The sequence below is a fragment of the Pteropus medius genome, unplaced genomic scaffold (assembly GCF_902729225.1).
Source record: "Pteropus medius unplaced genomic scaffold, Ma_sr-lr_union100, whole genome shotgun sequence".
In the NCBI taxonomy this organism is placed as follows: domain Eukaryota; kingdom Metazoa; phylum Chordata; class Mammalia; order Chiroptera; family Pteropodidae; genus Pteropus; species Pteropus medius.
Genome location: NW_024348533.1, coordinates 6,945,645 through 6,966,993, shown reverse-complemented (window position 1 = coordinate 6,966,993; position 21,349 = coordinate 6,945,645). Strand labels below are relative to the sequence as shown.

Below are 21,349 nucleotides of genomic sequence, written 5' to 3'. Positions count from 1 at the left end.
TTTTTTAAATAGCAGCTAGTGAGAGTCTAAATTGCATTATACATGAGAAAACATGTTACCCTGAAAATGTGTATATGCGTGCATGTATTTTTAGCTTAAAAGCTAAATATATGTGTTCCTTTCATTAGTTATCACAAATGCCTCTTTTTATCCCAGATCTATCATTATTAAAGCTGACATTATTTTGCTTTCCATATTAATCGCTAATTTGCCTCTGAAATTCCAGGCTTTGCCTGCTGGCTTAAACATGAGATACCTAGCAGCTCTTCAAGATATTCTGTTGTCTAGAATATTTACCAGACTGATCTTTGATTAATGATTCCACATCTGCCTGTGCAGTGTGTGCTTCCCAATGCCACATGTGTCAACTAGATGCAAAGGTATGAAGCACAGTCATACATGTAAGTGACCAAGTCAGCCCTGCGGGAACTTGAATATCGTTCATGAACATAGACAAAAATAGGACTGTAGCCTGTCATCCAGAGATGAATGAAAAAAGTGAAGACTTCCAAATCATGGAATGTATTGGTTACTAGCTCACATAAAATTTTGTGTATTCATTGCACATTTAAATTTAATTGCTATTTATCTTTTCATTTTTTATTCTTATACTCATCTTTTGAAACTTTAAAAAATTACAACACATTTCTCGTTTCTTATATATATTATTTTTGCCAATTTTAAATAGTTTTATTTAAGACATTGCATTTCCTGCTTTGCAATAGTTTTTATTAAGTACATCATTATTTTCTTTCCCTGTGCACATATTCCATATTCAAGTATCAAGAATGCCTAGTTATTTCCTATATAACAACTCAACTTTAAAACAGCCATGAAATTTGCAACAAATTTTGGCCCTTCCATATTTTGTGTGGAACAATGCTAAATCTATGCTTAGGATTGGCTTAATCAGCCTCTTCAATGGTGGGCCCAGAAGAGGCACTACCAGAAGCAGGGGCTTTGCCACCAGGGAAGCCCCCAGGCATTCCTCCTGGCACACCCCTCCTGCTCTCTGGCACAGTTTGGTAATAATGGGTTGCAGATGTCTTACATCCCTTTCTGCTGATGTTCAAATTCTTTCTTCTCTGCAGTCTGGTTCTTAGCAAGCCAGTCGATGATTTCAATGTGCTTGTCAAGAATCTTCTGTTTGTCTTCATCATTGATCTTGTCTTGCAGTTTTCCATCTTCAATAACTGTTTTCATGTTGAATGCATAAGGCTCAAGTGAATTTTTGGAGGACAAATTGTCCTGCTGCTTATCACCTCCAGCTTTGTACATTTCAGCTGCCTGGACCAGCTGCCTGCACTCAACGTCTCCCTTGCTCAGACGACCCTTGTCAGTAATGATGGTAATCTTGTTTTTCTCTGCTTGTACTCTGTGCTCTTATCCACAGCAGAGACATTTGAGGATGCCAATGGCATTGATATCAAAAGCTACTTCAATCTGAGGCACACCACAAGATGCAAGAGGTATGCCTGTGAGTTCAAACTTTCCAGTCAGTCTGTTATCCTTGGTTGTGGCCTGCTCACCTTCATGAACCTGAATGAGCACACCAGGCTAGTTGTCAGAATAGGTGGTGAAGGTCTGTGTCTGTTTGGTAGGATTAGTAGCATTGTGCTTGACAAGGATGCTCATGACCTCACCAACAGTTTCAATGCCAAGGGAAAGAAGAGTGACATCCAACAGCAGCAAATCTTGAACATTTTCAGATTTGTCTCCAGATGGAATGGCTGCCTGGACAGCTAGCTGTACCAAATACTCTTATACAAATACAACATTATAAATATGCAGATAAACTCCAAGAAAAGGTGATGAAAAATTATGTAACCAAATACCAGTTATTACACAACACTGTGAATGTAATAAATGACTGATTTTTACCCTTTAAAATGGTTAAAATGATAAGTATTATGTTATATACAACCACAATAAACATATGCTAAGTCTAGCACCCAGAGACTGTCATTGCTGTTGTTTCAATTATTATTTGCATTATTGTGTGAGTGTTATATTCAGAATGTGATTGCTCAAAAATTCCCCAATTGGCCTCTTCAAGGTGAGGGGGGAGAAAAGGGGGAGAGGTAAATAGGGTAAAAGGGGTCAAATATGTGGTGACAGAAAGAAATCTAACTATAGGCAGTGAACACACAATGATATATATATATGTATGTGTATGTTTATATATATACATATATATATGTAAGGCATATATATATGTAAGGCATATATATATATATACATATATATATATGTCTTACTGTCGAATTGTACACTTGAAACTTACTGGATTTCATTAACCAATGTCACCATAATAAAAATAAATTTTAAAAAATGTGCCAAATCATTCTGAAATGTCAGCTAAGAATTTGTGCACTTTGTTGAAATACAGTTTAACATATTTACAATGTTATCTGTTATTGCAAGACCTTAATGCTGTTTTTAATGTTTTGTTCCTATTATTTTATAAGCTGAAGTAAAATGAATATCATTAAGTGCTTTTCCTCCATGAGCATATTTTTCTGAGACTACTGTTAAATTCTTTTTCCTAATTGACTTTGTCTGGTAGTGGGGTTGCATTTCATCAAGAAGCCTCTCTTGCTAACAAGGAGAGTGCGAGGATACGGATGAGGGGAGATCTAAATATGAGAAAATAAGATGCGGCAAAAGATGCCACTTCTGGGGCTCTGGGTTTTATGGAATGCCAGAAAATTCATTTATTTGACGAACCTATTGTCCTCACTATCAAGTAGTACTAAATGTATTCCATATGGCAGTTAATCTGTTTCCCATAATGAGCTAATGTGATTGTCTCATATAGAATAGAGAAATTAAATGCTTGTTTGTTTCTCCTTAAAATTTTTAATTTTGAAACAATATACAACCACACTTAATTGCTGCTCCCTGCTTACAAAGGAGCAGGTGTCTTCCTTACTGGCCTCAGGATGTCATGATGATTATCCATCATGTCTTTACCACTCAACAAATATGTATCTGTACTTTTATATAAAAATATGTATTCCTGGAATTTTCTTTGCCCAACCATTTCTAAAAGCCCACATTCATTTCTCCTCTTTCTGCATGCATTTTTAAGTATTTTTAATATTGTGTAACATGCATTTTACTCTGTCAACATGATTTTATATTTTTCTTCCATTGGACTGGCTATTCATTTCAAAGTTTCAATTTATAGCACAGAACATAGCGATATTTTTTATGAATACATGAATAATTGCCTTTACATAGCATAATATTTACAATTCTACTTATAGCAATGGGAACATTCTATCTTGCAGCATACAGAACTGTGCATGCACCTGACTCAAACAGATGATTGTGACACCTGTGCCTCCTTTCAACTATTTCTCCACTTGTGTCTTTTTAATTACTCAGTCCAAATCTGTATACTTTAATTGACTTTGATCTTTTTCTCACACCCACAGCCAATCCATCTACTAATTTTACTTTTTCTAATATTGATATTTAATTCCTGTTTTCATTTTGATTACCTTTAATTTTTTCTCAACAATTCTAATTTTCTTTGCTTTTTGGATATATTTGGGATACATCATAGAGTTGTACTGACTTTTAGTTCAGTCCAAGAGTTTTTATCTCTTGAGAAGTGAATTGATCATATTTATAGTTATAACATTTGTGGGATCTCTTGTTTCTATTTTATATTGGGTTTTACTGCAACATAGCTGCTTCTTTTGTTTTCTGACTTTTACACGTATCTTTTAAATTCATTCGTCCTCCTCCTAACATATGATAATTATTCCAAGTTTTTATAATTTATATTTAACATTTAATCTATAGTTTATTTTAAATTTATAAGTAAAACATCTTAAAATTCCTTCAATGAGGGGAGATAAAATTCCTTCAATGAATGGTGATAAATTTCAATGCTTTACATTACATTTATTCACCATCTGTATTTCCTTTCCCTTTTATTGGTATATGTTGAGGGTTTTATCACAAATTATTAAGAAAATTATTATTAAAAATTATTATTTATAAATTATTGTTATTAAGCAACATTCCATCACTTAAATTATTTAAAACATTATATTCTGTAGTTAAAATGACTATGGATGTTTAAACTCAATTTTATCTTTGCTCACTAACAATCTTTCTCTACCTGATTTTCTCTATTTATGTGTTATAAATTTTGATTCATTACTTGGATAGATAGATTATGTCTTCTACTAAAATTTTAGGAGAAATTATTGACTGATAGCATTCTAAAAATTTTAGGTATTTGAGCATATCTTTCTATTGCTGTGTGAAATATGTATAACATCCTAAGTGGTAAAGGAATTCATAGATCTCAACTCCATAAATTCTCCATAGAAGTTGTCCCACTGTTTTAATGTCTGGTCCCTGTACTGACAAGAAACATCTCAAGCTACTTTACTTTTCTTTATGGGGATGTCTTCTCTCTAGACACTTTCAGGAATGTTCATTTTTAGTAACTTCAATTTGACAACTTCATTAGGATATACCCCATCATGACTGTAGTTTAATGATTTTTATATGCTGAGCACTCCTGTTTTAAAATTATAAATTATATAATAACGGATAAATATATGAAAGATTCCTAATGCTAGCAAGATCTCAGCTTCTAACTATTCCTCATTCTCTTTTAGTAAGTGCTTAATATACCACTTTTTATTTCCAATAGAAAAATTTATGACAAGTTTATTTGTGTTTGTTCACCTGCCCTTTATGAACTTAAGGTTTTACAACAAGATCTTAATACTACATCTAGTGTGTTGGTTCAAGGTTACAAACTTGCAGCTAGAAAATGAATTCTGGTGATCTAATGCAGAGTGTAGTGATTGTAGTCAACAATACTGTATTATACACTTCGAAGTTGCTAAAATACTAGATTTTAAATGTTTCAACACACACAAAAATTAATTGTATGAAATAAGGTGTTACTAAATACTATAGTAATAATCATATTGCAATAGATAAATGTGTCAAATCAATGTGTCATATCTCCTAAATTTATACAATATGTCAATTAAATCTCTAGAAAAATACTTTGATGAGTGTATAAAATTATTCTTCTAAATGGTAAGAAAAGTTTGGCAGAATGGAGCTCACTTAAAATGTTTTACTTTATCTATAATCTATTTTCAGTTTCCCAAATTCCCTTTTTATAATTTTTATTTTTCAGTTATAGTTGGCATACAATATTATATTAATTTCAAGTGTACAACATAGTAATTGGACATCTATAAAACAAATGAAGTGATCATCCCAATAAATCTAGTACCCATCTGACACTGTACATAGTTACTACAATATTATTGACTATATTCCTTATGCTATAATTTATATCTCCATGACTATTTTGTAACTGCCAATTTGTACTTCTTAATTCCTTCCCCTCTTTTCACTCACCCCACCAACCCTCATCCCATATAATAACCCTCAAAATTTTTTTGTATCTATGAGTTTGTTTCAGTTTTATTTGTTTATTTTGTTCTTTAGATTCCACATGTAAGTAAAATCATATGATATTTTTCTTTCTCTATCTGACTTATTCCACTCAGCACAATACCCTCTAGGTCCATCCATGTTTTTTTCAGATTTAAAGATTTCATTTATTTATTTATTTATTTATTTATTTAATGGCTAAGTAATATTCCATTGTATGTATGTACCACCTTTTCTTTATCCATTCATCTATGCCTAGGTTGCCTCCGTATCTTGGCTATTGTAAATAATGCTGCAATGAAAGTATGGATGCACATGTCCCTTCAAAGTAATATTTTGGGTTTCTTCAGATAAATACCCAGAAGTGGGATTACTGAATCCATCTTTGTCACTTGTTATAGCCTTTGTTTTAAAATCTATTTTGTTTGGTGTAAGTATTGCTATCCCAGATTTTTTTTTTTCATTTCCATTTTCATGAAATATCTTTTTCTATCTTTTACCTTCAGTCTGTGTGTGTCTTTTAATCTGAAGTAAGTCTCTTAGAGGTAGTATATGTAGGGTTTTCTTTATTATCCATTCAGCCACCCCACCTTTTCATTGGAGAATTTAATTTTTTTCATGTGAAATACTTGTTAATAGATATGTAGTTATTGCCATTTTCACATTTTTCACATTTATTCACATTTTTATACATATTTTTTTTTTCTTAAAGAAGTCTCTGCAACATTTTCTGTAATACTGGGTTGGTGGTGAACTCCTTTGTCTGGGAAGCTCTTTATCAGTCCTTCAATTCTAAATGATAACTTTGCTGGGTAGAGTAATCTTGGTTGTAGGTCCTTGTTTTTCATCACTTTGAATATTTCGTGCCAATCCCTTCTGGCCTACAAAGGTTCTGTTGAGAAATCAACTGACAGTCTTATGGGAGCTCCCTTGTAGATAACTACTTGCTTTTCTCTTGCTTCTTTTAAGATTCTTTCTTTGTCTTTAATCTTTGTCATTTTAATGATGTGTCTTGGTGTGGGCCTCTTTGGATTACACTTATTTGGGACTCTCCGAGCTTCCTGGGGTTGTATGTCTATTTCCTTCACCAGATTAGAAAAGCTTTTTGTCATTATTTTTTGAAATAGTTTTTCAATTTCTTGCTCTCACTCTTTTTCTGGTTCCCTATGATGCAAATGTTGTTGTGCTTGATGTCGTTTCAGAGGCCCTTAATTTTTTTTTTTATTCTTTTCTCTTGTTACTATTCTGATTGTGTGTCCTCTGCTACCCCATCCTATAAGTCATTGATTTGATTCTCCACTTCATCCAATCAATTGATTCCCTCTAATGTACTCTTCAATTCAGATATTGCACTCTTTGTTTCTGAGTGGTTCCCCTTTATGATGTCCATCTTCATTTGTATGTTTATGAGAACTTTTACTAATGTTCTCACTGAGTTCATCTACTCTTTCCCTGAATTCATTAAGCATCCTTGTAACCAGTGCTTTAAACTCTGTGTCTGGTAGATTGCTTGTCTCCATTTTGTTGAGTTCTTTTTCTGGAGCTTTATTCTGTTCTTTCATCTAGGACATGTTTCTTGTCTCCTCATTTTGGCTACCTTCCTGTGTTTGTTTCTATTTATTAGGTAGGGCTGCTATGTTTCCTTGACTAAGTACATTGGCTCTATATAGTATGTGTCCTGTGGGACCCAGTGGCACAGTCTCCCTGGACCACCTGAGCAGGGTGCTCCCAGTGTGCTCCTTGTATGGATTTTGTGTGCCCTCCTGTTGTAGTGGAGACTTGGTTGTTGTTTGCTCATCAAAGGGAGGGAAGGCCCCTCAGGGTGATTAGTTGTAAGAACTGGCTGGTGATTACAGTGGAAGAGCTGTTGTACAGGAACTGATCCTACGGAACAGGATTCACATTAGCAAGATCCTGGTGACTGCCCAGGCTGCCCTTTGTGTGTATTATTCTTGGACACCACCCTGGGTGGTGCTCTGGCTTAGCCTAAAGCTAGCGACCACCAGGTGTGCTAGTCCTGAGACCTACTGGATAAAGCCCCACCACAGGCTAAGTTCTGCCACAGCCTGTGCCCTGCCCAGGGCCACCTGGCAAGAATCTCCAAGCAATCTACAGGTGGCCACCACCCATACTGAGCTTGGAGATGCTTGGGAGAGGCTAAACTGCACCCCAAGGCCAGCTGCTGCTAGTGCCAGGCTTGGGGCTGCTTAGCAAGAGATATGAAGCATGCTTAGGCCAGGTGCTGCATGTTTCAGTTTTGTGAACCTTTGAGAGATTTTAGGAAAGTGCATCATGAACCAAGACAGGTATTTTGTATGGAAATCCACTAGAAGTAGCTTGGATAGGCCAGCAAGTTGGGTGGGGTGGGCTCTTAGACTATCATCAGGGCAGTGCAATTGGTATTAGCCAGGTTGATGGAACTCAGATATGGTGGCCACCTAGGCCCACTCATTGGCAGGGGAAAAGATCAACAACAACAACAAAAAAAAAACAATAGATACTGCCAGCACTTCTATCTGGGAGAAAGCTGCCCCTCTAGCCCTTGCACTGAAGTTAAACAATTTACTTTCTCTCTGAATATCGCTGGCGCCTTTCAAGCCATTGCCCTAGAGCTGGAGCTCAGACAGAGTGAGTTATCAGTGAGTAAGTCAGTGCATGGGCCCTTGAATATAAACACCTGGGATTCCACATCCCTTCCTCTCATAGCCAAAATCTTCACTGATTTTTACAGACAGAAGTTGTGGGGACTTCTCTTCTTAGCACTGGAGCCCTGCACTAGGAAGCCATTGTGTGGGGCTGGAACTCTTTGCTCCTCAGGGGTTATCTCCACAGCTGAGATAGTCTCCTGATTTTCAACTGCCACTTGAGGGTGTGGGACCATCTGTCCCTCATCTTTACCCCTTCTACCAGTCTCAGGGTGGCCTCTTCTGTATGTCCCCATTTGTAGGACTTCTGTTCAGCTAGACTTTAGCTGATTCCTAATGATGATTGTTCTGTAATTTACTTGTAATTTTTATGTGGCTATGAGAGGAGGTGAGCACAGTGTTTTCCTACTCTGCCATCTTGACCAGAAACTCCAACATCACTTTTGTCTTTGATAATTTTCCCTCACATTACCTCCACTCGCCATCACCTCATCTACAAATCTGGATATAAACAGCAATTACGAATTGTTTATATCACAGTTCACAATTTCTTCTTTGGTAATACTTATGATTCTATGTGTTTTATTGTATTAATTTATGAATTTCTTCATTTCTTCTCTGGGCTAATAAGGTATTTTATTTCGTTAACCATTGTTATCTCCCAGTTACTGATAATTATAAATGATCAATAAATCTTTGTTGATATATATCACACGGTGTCTCTCGTTAATATTTAAAATTCCTGCCTGGCCCAGGTCTTTCCCCATAGGTTTCTTCTAAGGCCTTATTCCCACAGCTGTGGACCCAAGGGCAGTGTATCCCAAAGGGACAGTCTTCTCAGCATGGTTGGAACCTCAGCTGTTGCTCTTTCTGTCCTCCTGCTTAGAGAGGCAAAGCAGTCTGAATGCGCAAGTTGCATAAACCCCTTTTATGTGCTGATAAAGCTCCTGGGCTAAACAGCCAGCTCTTTACTGGCACAATTCTTTTTATTTTGTGCAAGATTGTCACTATGTCACCCTTAAATAACTTTAGTTGTTCTCTGCAACTTCCTTTCCTCCCTTCAAGAGAAGCTTGGATTTCCAAAGCATTAAAAATGCATGACCCAAGGAGGGGGAAAAATGGCATAGACGATAGAGGCTCTGTTCATCCCTCTGGCAACCAAATCAAAGTTGTGACAGAAACATAGAGCAAAGAGCAAAAAGTCTCCTAAATTATGATGATTGTTTTTCTGTTGCTGCTTCTCTCAGAATCAGACTGACAAGTTCAATAAGCTATTCCAAATAGTAGAGGCAAATATCCATATTTATATCTATTTATTTCTCATAGTTCCAAATTGTCACAAGCAGAAAATTGGGACTATAGATATAAATATAGTAAAATATTTTTTCATTATTAAAAAAGAGGCTTCCTTTACTAATAAAAAAAATATTTATTGTGTTCTTGGCACTTAATATACCCATTTAACTTAAAACCTTAGGAGAGAGAGGCAACCAAAATGGTGTGAATGATAAAGGGTCTGGTCATCCCTCTGGTGACCAAATCAAAGTTGTGATGGAAACAAGAAGCAGTAGCAAGAAAAAATAGCCTGGTATCTAGATGAACTAGCCTAATACAACTAGGCAGAAACCCAAGAAAGCACCCTGCAACAGCAGAAGGTAGGATGGTGTGAGGACACAGGGCTGCCCAGTCTCCAGAGGCTGAGGGAGACAGAGGCAGCAGCAACAGCAGCAGCAGCGGCAGAAGACTCTTAAAGGGGCTGTGTCAGCAAGTGGACTTTTGCGGTAACTGACTTGCTCGCTCTGAGCACCAGTGCTGATTTGGCTGCATGCAGGGGCCACTGGAGACTTACAGGGAGACATTGTCGGAGTGAGGGCATAGGAGAGACTCACTCGGTACAGAAGCGCCGGCAGTATCCATTGTTCCCTGTTGAACCCTCCACCCTACCAGTGCACAGACACAGCGCTGCTATAGCCGTGACATCATCAAAATGAACAACAGACATCGCTCTGCCCAGAGGATTCCCTGAAACCCCTCCTCCCCCAACTCACAGCCCCACCCAAGCCATATCCAGGTATATCCTCAGCGAGTCAGGTCCTCCTTGCTGAGCAGTGCCTAGACTCACACTGGAGGCAGCTGGCCTTGGTTTCTGGTGTGGCCTTGTGAGGCAACTATAAGCACAGCATCTGTGGATTGCTTGCTGAATCTTAACAGGTGACCCCAAAGGGGTAGAGGCTTGTGCTAAGTTTGCCCTGCAGCTGAACCCCTCTCAGGACTGTGGCACTGGACACCTACTTCACAAATCCACACTAATAAGACTGGGAGACTTAGGAGCTTTGCTTAGTACATAGAAACAGACATGGAAAGGCAGCCAAAAGGGAAGGCAAAGAAGTAGAAACCATATGAGAGAACAGAACAGAGATCCAGGTATAATGGAGTCAAGTAATCTAATAGACGCAGAGTTCAAAACACTGGTTATAAAGATGCTCAATAAACTTTTGGTTAAATTCAGTGAGAACTTCAACAAAGAGATAAAAAAAGAAAGCATAAAAACGGTAATGGAAATTATAAAAAAGAACCAGTCTAAAATGAAGAACACTTTATCTGAGATGAGAAGTATATTAAATGGAATAAACAAAGGAATAAACAAAGTGAATAAAGAAGAGGATCAAATGCCCCAACTAGAGGACAGAAAAGCCAAGAACATGCAAGCAGAATGGCAAGAGATGAGATACCAAGACTATAAAAATAATTTAAGGAGCATATGGGACACTATAAAGGGTTCAAATATCCACTGATCGGCGTAACTGAAGAAAATCAACATGTTGAACTGTTTGAAGAAAAAATGATGGAAAATTTTTCTAATCTGGTGAAAGAAATGGACATAAAACCCTAGGAATGCCAAAATCCAGGGATCCAAAGAGGCCCACACCAAAACACATCATAATTAAAATGCCAAAGGTTAAATTTGAAGAAAGATTATTAAAAAGCAGCAAGAGAAAAACAGTTACTTATAAGGGAAAACCCATAAGACTGGCAGCTTATTTCTTAAAAGAAACTATGCAGGACAGAAGGGCTTTGCAAAAAATATTCAACAGAATGAAGACCCAGGATCTACAACCAAGGATATACTTTATCCAGCAAAGCTATCATTTAGAGTTGAAGGACAGATAAAGAACTTCCCAGACAAAAATAAGCTAAAGGAATTTATCACCACCAAGCCAGTATTACAGGAAATGTTGGAGAGACTTCTTTAAGAAGAAAAAACATGTATCAAAAACAGGAACAAAGAATGGTAACGACTATATTTCTATCAATGACTACCTCAAATGGAAAAGATTTAAGTGTTCCAACTAAAAGAGTGGATGAATGGAAAGGAAAACAAGACCCTTACATGTTGCCCATAAGAGACTCACTTCAGATTAAAAGACACACACAGACTTAAAGGAAGGGAATGGAAAAAGATATTGCTTTGATGGACCTAGAAGTTATTTAAGTCAGACAGAGAAAGATAAACTCTATATAATTTTACTTATAAGTGGAATCTAAGGAATAAAAAGAACAAACTAATAAAAAAAAACTTTAGGAAGTAGAAACCAATTATTCTTATTTTACAAATGAGAAAACTAAGAATTGTGTAGGTTAAATTGCTTGTCCACAACCATACAGTTAGGAAATAGTGGTGCTCAGTAGGTACCATTGCCCCAAACTTGTTCTATTCCAAATCAAAGTTCATAACCACTATTCTCTATTTCATTTCTCTATTTCAAATCTCATAACCACTAGTTACTCTATTTCATTTCTTTCATCAAATATATTCTCAAAATGTCCCTTGTTTTATTGACAGACTTGATTAGCCCATAACCTTGGCATTTAGGCACAGCACACATATTGTACATGCAATATTCATTTCAGGCAAATGTCAGTGTGCTTTGGTCTATATATTATCTATCTATCATCTATCATATTGTTAATGGGTTGCTTTCTTCTTGTAAAACCAATATTCTCTGGATCCCCTTCTCAAAATCATGGATCTTCTTAATGGGAGACATTAAACTTCTTCCATGGAAAATTGATTAATGTTAATCTAGACTGTCAACACTCAGCCATCTCAAGCCCTCCTGGATTCTCACAGGTGTGTGAACACATGTTTATCTTCAATCACTAACACAGAATTATAAACTAAGATGATAGAATATGTAGCAGATGTGGAGTACTTGTGGGAAATGCTTTTAGAAAATTTAATCCATAGACATTAATTATATTTAATTTCTATAATTGACACTTGCTCCTCTCCCTTCCAAATACATTTTGATAATAATTGTAATAATTTCTCATGGGACATACTGAGAAACAATTCATCCCTCTGGAATTAAAACCATAAGTCTTATATCAAATTCCCTTTGTAGCTATAGAATTAAAACTAGAGATCAACTTAATAAGGGTTTTCCCACATTTTAAAAATTATAGGAGACATGTTAAACTCAGTAAATTTATAAAAGCAACTAACTACATAAATTTTGAATATGACGTAAAAATTATTTTGGTAAATATATTTAAAATTTTGCATTTTAGCCACTTTTTAAAATGTTTATTTTATTATTAGTTTTGAGTATACAATACTTTGGTTAGACATTTATATATTTTATGAAATGACATTTATATATTTTACGAAATGATTCCCCTGATTGCTCTTTCTCTCCTTTGGCTCTATACCTAGACACTTTTAAGTATACAATTCAATGACAATAATTACATTCATACTGCTATGCAACCATCACCACTATTTTCAAACCTTTCATCACTGCAAAAAGAAACTCTGTATTTGTTAAGCAATAATTTTTCCTTCCACAGTCCCCAGTCCACTATAACCTCTAATCAACTTTCCATCTCTATGAATTTGCTTATTCCAGGTTTTTTAATTTTATTCAATTTATTGAGGTGACATTGGATAGTAAAGGTATATAGATTTCAGTGTACAATTCAATAATACATCATACGTATATTTCATTGTGTGTTCACCACCCAAAGTCATATTTCCTTCTGTCACCATATGTTTGACCTCCTTCATCCTTATCTTCCTCTCCCTCCCTCCTTTTCCTCTGGTACCCACTAAACTGTTGTCTGTGTCTGTGAGTTTTTGTTTGTTTGTCTTATTCATTTGTTGCTTTCTGTTTTATATGCTACATATGAGTGAAATCATATGGTTCTCAACATTTTCTGTCTGATTTATTTCACTTAGCATGGCAATCTCAAGATCCATTCATGTTGTTGCAAATGGCAGTATTCCATCTTTTTGTGTGGTTGAGTAATATTTTATTGTATTTGTGGAGATTCCTCAAAAAATTAAGACTAGAATTACCATATGATTCGGCAATCCGTCTTCTGGGTGTCTACCTCTCAAAGTCGAAAACATTTATCCATAAAGATATATGCACCCCAGTGTTCATTGCAGCATTATTCGCAGTGGCCAAGACATGGAAACAACTGACATGCCCTTGACAGATGACTGGATAAAGTAGATGTGGTACAGATATTTTCCTATAAGTGGAATCATACAACATTAACCCTTTTGTGTCGAACTTATTTCACATAGCATAAGGCTTGCATGGTTCATCCATGTTGTAGCGTCAGGCTTTTCTATGTAGGACTAACATTCCATTGTATGTATATTCTACATTTTGTTTATCCACTTATCTGTTGATGGGCACTTGGGTTGCTTCCACTTTTTGGCTATTGTGAATAACACTGTTATGAATAAGGGTGTGCAATATCTCTTCAAATTTTTAGAGGTAATTCATTTTGGTAATATTATTTTTAATATTTTGAATATATTGTTTTAATAGTAAATGAACTATTTATACACTCCCTTTAGCAAAGCACAAATGTTCCAATTTCTCCACATCACTTGTAACACTAGTTATTTTCTGATCTTTTTATATTATCTATCCTGTAAGGTATGAAATTGTATCTCATTCTGGTTTAAATGTATTTTTCTAATGATTAGTGATGTGAAGTATCATTGGCCATTACACATATTCTTTGGGGAAAAAATGTATATTCAAATACATTGCCTATTTTTGAATCAGGTTGTTTATCTTTTGTTGTTGCTGAGTTTTAGGACTTTATATATTCTAGATATAAATTCTCTATTAGATATGCAGTTTGCAAATATTTCTCCTATTTTGTGAAATACCTTTTCACTCTGTTGATAATGTTTTTAATGCACAAAAGTTTTGGGCTTTAATAAAGTTCAACTTATCTATCTTTGTTGTTGTTGTCTATGCCTTTGGTGTCGTATGCAAGAAATCATTACCACATTCAATATCATGAGGCTTTCTTCCTGGTCTCTTCTATGAGTTTTACAGTTTGAGCTCTTACACTTAGGATTTTGATTCATTTTGAGTTAAATTTTGTATATGGTGTTAGGTAAGGGCCCAAGATCATTCTCTTGCATGTGGATATTCAGTTTTCTCAGCACTATTTTTTTTAAAAGACTGTTCTACTTTGAAAAATTTTGGCACCATTTAAAAAATAATTTACCATATATGCAAGAAATTACTTCTGAGCTACCTGTTCTATTCCATTTGTCTATATGTCTGTCTTTAAGTCAGTATAAGAATGTTTTGATTACTGTAGTTTTGTAGTAAGTTTTGAAACAAGAAAGTGTAAGTCCTCCAACTTTTTTTAAGATTGTTGTGGCTATTTGAGGATCCTTTAAGATTCCATATACATTTGGGATAAATTTTTCTTACTGTAAAGTCATCATTGATTTTTTTTCAAATTTATTGTTCAGTATTTAAGGGAGAGTAGAAAAAAATCCTTGCTGCTGGTTATTAAACCCAGGACTTTTTGTGTGTAAAGCAGACATGCTAACAACTTCACTATGGAATCATTTCACCAGTTATTATAGAAATGCAAATCAAAACTACAATGAGATACCACCTCACACCTGTTAGAATAGCTATCATCAACAAGACAAGTAATAACAAGTGTTGGAGAGGTTGTGGGAGAAAAGGAACCCTCATACACTGCTGGTGAGAATGTAAATTGGTACAGCCACTATGGAAAACAGAATGGAGGGTTCTCAAAAACTTAAGAATAGAATAACCATATGACTCAGTAATCTCTATGCTTGGTATCTACCCAAAACTCTTGAAAATATTTATCCATAAAGATATATGCATTCTGATGTTCACTGCAGCATTATTCACAGTGACCAAGACATGAAAACACCTGAAGTGCCCTTCAATAGATGTTTGAAAAAAGAAGATATTGAACATATATACAATGGAATATTACTCAGCCAGAAAAAAAAGACAAAATACTTCCATTTGCAACAACATGGTTGGATCTTGAGATTATCATGTTAAGTGAAATAAGTCAGACAGAAAAAGTCGAGAACCATATTATTTTACTCATGTGTGGAATATAAAACTGAAAGCAACAAACAAACAAGACAAACAAACAAAAACTCATAGACACAGACAACAGTTTTGTGGTTACCAGAGGGAAATGGAGATGAGGGAAGGTAAATAAGGGTTAAGGGGATCAAATATATGGTGACAGAAGGACATTTAATTTTGATGATGAACACACAATGCAATATACAGATGATGTATCAGAGAATTGTATGCTTGAAGCCTATATAATTTTATTAACCAATGTCGCTTCAATATATTTAATTAAAATTTAGTTTTCACTTACACTTGTCATACAATATTATGTTAGTTTCAGGTGTACAACATAGTGATTAGACATTTATATACCTTATGAAATAATCTCAATGGATCAGCCCGGAGGGTATTATACTAAATGAAACAGGTAAGACAATAATGAATGGCATATAATTCCATTTATATGTGGAATTTAAAAAACAAACAAACAAAATAAACAGACAAACAAAACAGAAACAAACTCATAGATACAGAAAACAAACTAGTTGCTAGAATGGAGGGGTTTAGGGCGATGGGTGAAAAAGGTGAAAGAAATTAAGAAGTAAAAGTTGACAGTTATATATATAATCACAGGAATATAAAGTACAGTATATAGAACTTCATTGACATTTTAACAGAAATTTTATTGAACCTATAGATAGCTTTGGCCAGTATTGACATCTTAATAATATTAAGTCTTCTAACCTGTGAATATAGGATATCTTTGTATTTATGTTTTCTTTAGAGTATTTAATCAATGTTTTGCTATTTTAATTGTGCAAATCTTTCAACTACGTGGTTAACTTAATTACTAAATATAAATAAAGTTTTCTTCATTTTTTTTCAGATCTTTCATTGTTAGTGAATAGAACTACATATTTTTGCATGTTGATTTTATATCCTGAAATGTTGCTGAATATGTTTATTAATTTTAAAAGAGTTTTGAGGAATCATTATGGGTTTCTAGATATGAGTCTATCATCTATAAACAGAATAATTTTACTTCTTTTCAATTTGGATGCCTTCTATTTTTTTTCAATTACTGTTGACATTCAATATTATTTTATATTAGATTCAGGTGTACAGAATAGTGGTTACACATTTATTTTTTAATTTCTTTTTTGCTTTTTAATTTTTTTCTATTTTGCTTATCTTTGTCAGATTTTATTACTCATTCTACTTGCTTTGTATTTAATTTGTTCTTTCATTAGAGAAAGAACTTAATTTTGTCACTGTTTTCTGTATGTCTTGTAACTTTTTCCTTCTTCATTTATACAATATTGTTTTCTTTTGTTGTTCAGTTGACTTTTTGCAGTCATTTCATTTTGAGTATATTCAATAGCTCCTTTATTTGTGGTTACATAAAGATTACTTTTTACACAAAAAAGTTATAGCACTGTCTTTTTAATTTCTATCAATTAACTGCAATAACATGTACAATCTCTGCTCTTATACAGCTTTGTTAAACCATTTTTAGTTATGTCACATAATTGTATCTTTAAGCATTGTGTGTCCAAGAAATAGGCTAATAATTATTTTTTATTCCTTAATATCTTAAATTTTGTTAAAAATAAAAAGTGTGGGGGCAATCCAAAGTTACAAGATAATATTAGCCTTTATAATTGTCCATGTCTATTATAAGAAATGTCTATTTCTTCCTATGATTTTGAGCTACTGTCTAGTGTTTGATTTCAACCTGAAGGATTCATTAAAGCCTTTCCTGAAGAGCAAGTCTAATGGTAACAGACTCAATCAACTTTTGTTCTTCTGGAAATGTCTTAAATTCTCCTTCATTTTTTAGAACACTTTTGCCAGATACACAATTCTTTGTTGACAGACTTTTCCCTTCAGTGTTTTAAATATATCAACCCTCTGCCTTCTGATATCTGAGTTTTCTAATGAGAAACTCACTAATAATCTAAGGGATGCTCTCTTGTAGTTCCCTTCTTTTTCCACTTTCAAACTTTTATTTTTCTTTTTTTTGTCTTTAAATTCAAAAGTTTGATTATAATGTGGCTTGATGTGAATCTCTTTGGGTTTACCCTGCTTGCAGTTTTTGATCTGCTTAAATGTTTTTATTCATGTATTTTTACCAAATTTGAGAAGTTTGGGGCATTATTTCTTCAAATAATCCCTCTCCTTTTTCTTTTTCTGGCATGTCCACAAAGTATGTGTTGACCCATTTGATGGTGTTCCAAATATCACATAGGTTATATTTACTATGCTTCAGTATTTTCCCTTTCTGTTTTTCAGACTTGATAATTCCAATTTCCCATCTTCAATTCTCTGGTTCTTTTTTTACTGCTCAAATCTGCTTTCAGTCCCCGTAGCAAATTTTTTAAATCAGTTATTTGAGTTTTCAGCTCCAGAATTTATTTTGTTTCACAGTGTTTTCTCTTTATTAATACTGTCATTTTATTAATATATCATTTTCTTGGCTTTATCCATATCTTCTTTTAGCTTACAGGATCCTTAAGTGAGTTGTTTTAAAGCAGTTGAGGTAGTAAGTCTAATATCTGGTCTTTCTCAGGGATAGTCTTAGTTGACTTTTTTTTCCTTTGAATAAATAATGTTTCCTTTTTTTTATATGCCTTGTGATTTTTTTAGTTAAGAACTGGATATAAAAAAAAATAGAAAAACTTGATTTACTGGCCGAACTTATAATGTAGTAGCTCTAGAGATCAGATTTTTTACCTCTTACAGTTGTTTTGTTTTGGATTGCAATATGCTGTCTTGTGCTGGGGAGCAGACGGAGAACTTAGAGTCTTCTCAGGTATTTTCTGAGCTTGCATCTTTCCCTGGGCATGCACAGTATCATTTTAATTCTTCTTATAAGTGATTGCTTTTGAATGCCCTACGCCTCCCGTGACTCTACAAGACACAAAATAAGAGGAGGAGAAAAAAGATATCAGCCACTTAAATTTCTTAAAAGTTACTGCAGCCAGAGGTTGAGGGGCTTCATCATTGGCATTCCAGTTTGTAACAATTGTTGTTTACCTTTGTATCTGCACTTCATGATCTAAGGTAGCAGAGATACCTGATATTTGACCAACAGAGTATTTATTACCTACTCCAGCTCTCACAAGTTATATGCAGGCTGCTCCAAGAAAGTGCACAGCTGACTGCCAAGTGGGCTGAGGGTTGAGGGCTGGGTAACTACTATTGTGCTAGGTGTTGACAATGACTAAAACTAACTGCAATTTGGTGTTCAAGTCTTCACCAGAAGCTTCCAGCCTCTCATTGATATAGATTTCTAATACATATCAGATGATTCTTCCACTGTTACTGTGGTCTAGGTGGAGAGACGCATACATTTTGCTATCTTTTCTGACATCTTCCCTTTATCACCTGCTCTCCATCATTTACTTATAATTGGTATTTTTTTTTGAATTTTTAATTACAGTTGATATAAAGTATTATAATAGTTTTAGGTGTGTGACATAATGATTAGACATTTATATAACTTACAAAGTGATCACCCATATAAATCTAGTGCCCAACCTGGCACCATACGTAGTTATTACAATATTATTGACTATATTCTCTACACTGTACTTTACATCCCCATGTCTATTTTGTAACTACTAATTTGTACTTCTTAATCCTTTCCCTTTTTTACCTAGCTCTAACCTCCACCTATCAATTTGTTCTCTGTATCTAAGAATTTTTTCTACTTTGCTTGTCCATTTATTTTATTTTTTAGTTCCACATATATGTGAATTTATATTGTATTTGTCTATCTCTGTCTCTTATTTCACTTTGCATAACACCCTCTCGGTCCATCCATGTTGCCACAAATGGTAAGATTTAATTCTTTCTATGGCTAAGTAATATTCCATCATATATATGTACTGCTTCTTTTTTATCCAGATATCTATTGATGGGTACCTAGGTTTCTTCTACAACTTGGCTATTGTAAATAATGCTGTAATGAGCATAAAAGTGCACATTTGTTTTTGAAATAATTTTGAATTTCTTTGGATAAAACCAAGAAGTGGAATTGCTAAGTCGTAGGTAGTTCTATATTTAATTTTTTTTTTTCTTTAGGAGAGACAATCCTTGGTTGACCTCATAGATTGCAAGGACCTTGTCAGCTTACAATCTCTTACTTTTTATTTTATACGCCTACAGCACCTGGTCTTCCTAGGTGGTCTCCTAGCCAAGTACTAACCAGGCCTGACTCTGCTTAGCTTCTGAATTCAGACGGGATCAGGCTTATTCAGGGTAGCATGGCCATAGAGCTATTTTTAATTTTTTGAGGAACCTCCATACTGTTTTCCATAATGCTGTACCAATTTGCAATCCCACCAAAAGTGCGTGAGAGTTGCCTTTTCTCCACATCCTTGACAACACTTGTTGTTTGTTGATTTATTGATAGCAGCCTTTCTGGCAGGTATGAGGTGATATCTCATTGTGGTTTTAATTTGCATTTCTCTTATCATTAGTGAAATTGAGCATCTTTTAATGTCTATTGGCCATCTATTGGAGAAATGTGATTTCAAGCCCTTTACACACTTTTTAACTGAATTTCTTTTTAGCGTTAAGTTGAATGAATTTCTTATTTACTTTGATTATTAAGTCCCTATTGGATGTATTATTGGCAAATATCTTCTCCCATTTAGTAGGTTGCTTTTTTGTTTTGTTGATGGATTAATTTACTTCAAAATTTCTTTAGTTTGATGTAGTCCCATTTGCTTATTTTTTCTTTCATTATTCTTGTCTAAAGAGACATATTCAAAAAAAATTACTAAGAGCAATGTCAGAGAGTTTACTGCCTACGTTTTTTTCTAAGATTTGTATAGTTTCAGATCTCACATTTATGTCTTTAATCCATTTTTATTTTATTTTTGTATATGGTATAAGAAGATGGTTTGGCTTCTTTTTTTTTTTCCTTTGGCATGTATCTGTCCAGTTTTCCCAAAACTGTTTATCGAATAGACTGTCTTTATCCCATTGTATATTTTTCTTCCTATGTCATAGATTAAATGACCATATAGATGTGTATTTATTTCTGAGCTCTCTATTCTGTTCTATTGATCTATACATCTGTCTTTCATTTCTTATTTGAGGTCCTCTCTCTTTTTTTCTAGATGAGTCTAGTTAAAGGTTTATCAATTTTCTTAATATTTCAAGGACCGATGCTTGGTTTCATTAATTTTTTGTATTTTTTAGACTCTACTTGTTTATTTCTGTTCTGATCTCTATCATTTTAGTCCTTCTACTCACTTTGGGCTGTGATTGTTGTCCTTTTTCTAGTTTTTTTTTTTTTTAAGTATAAGCGTAGATTGTTTATTAGAGATATTTCTTTTTTATTAAGGTCTGACTGTATTGCTATGGATTTCCTTCTTAAGACTGCTTTTACTGTGTCCCATAGATTTGGGGTCATCATGGTTTCATTTTCATTCTTCTCAAAGTAGCTTTTGATTTTGTTCTTGATCTCATTGTTAATCCATCATTGTTTAGTAGTGTGTTATTTAGCCTCCATGTTTATATGTTTTTCAGGTTTCTTTTCTTGTCATTGGTTTCTAACTTTATATCATTGTGGTCAGGGAAGATGCTTGATATTTCAATCTTCTTAAATTTATTGAAACTTGTTTTGTGGCCTAACACATAGTATATCTTGGAAAATGTTTTATGTGTATTTGAGAATGTATATTCTGCTGCTTTAGGGTGAAATGCTCTAAAAATATCAGTTAAATTCATAAGATTTGGTGTTTTATTTAAGCCTGCTGTTTCCTTGCTGATTTTCTGTCTGGAAAATCTATCCAGTGGTCTCAATGAAGGGTTAAACTCCCCTATTGTAAATGTATTACTATTGATCTCTCTCTT

General features: G+C 34.4%; 2 pseudogenes; both read right to left on the bottom strand.

Annotated features, from left to right (window-relative positions):
• Positions 1-905: 905 nt before the first annotated feature.
• LOC120616682 (heat shock cognate 71 kDa protein-like) lies at positions 906-10,089 on the bottom strand (annotated as a pseudogene).
• Positions 10,090-19,642: 9,553 nt separating this feature from the next.
• LOC120616725 (uncharacterized) lies at positions 19,643-19,761 on the bottom strand (annotated as a pseudogene).
• Between the last annotated feature and the right edge of the window lie 1,588 nt (positions 19,762-21,349).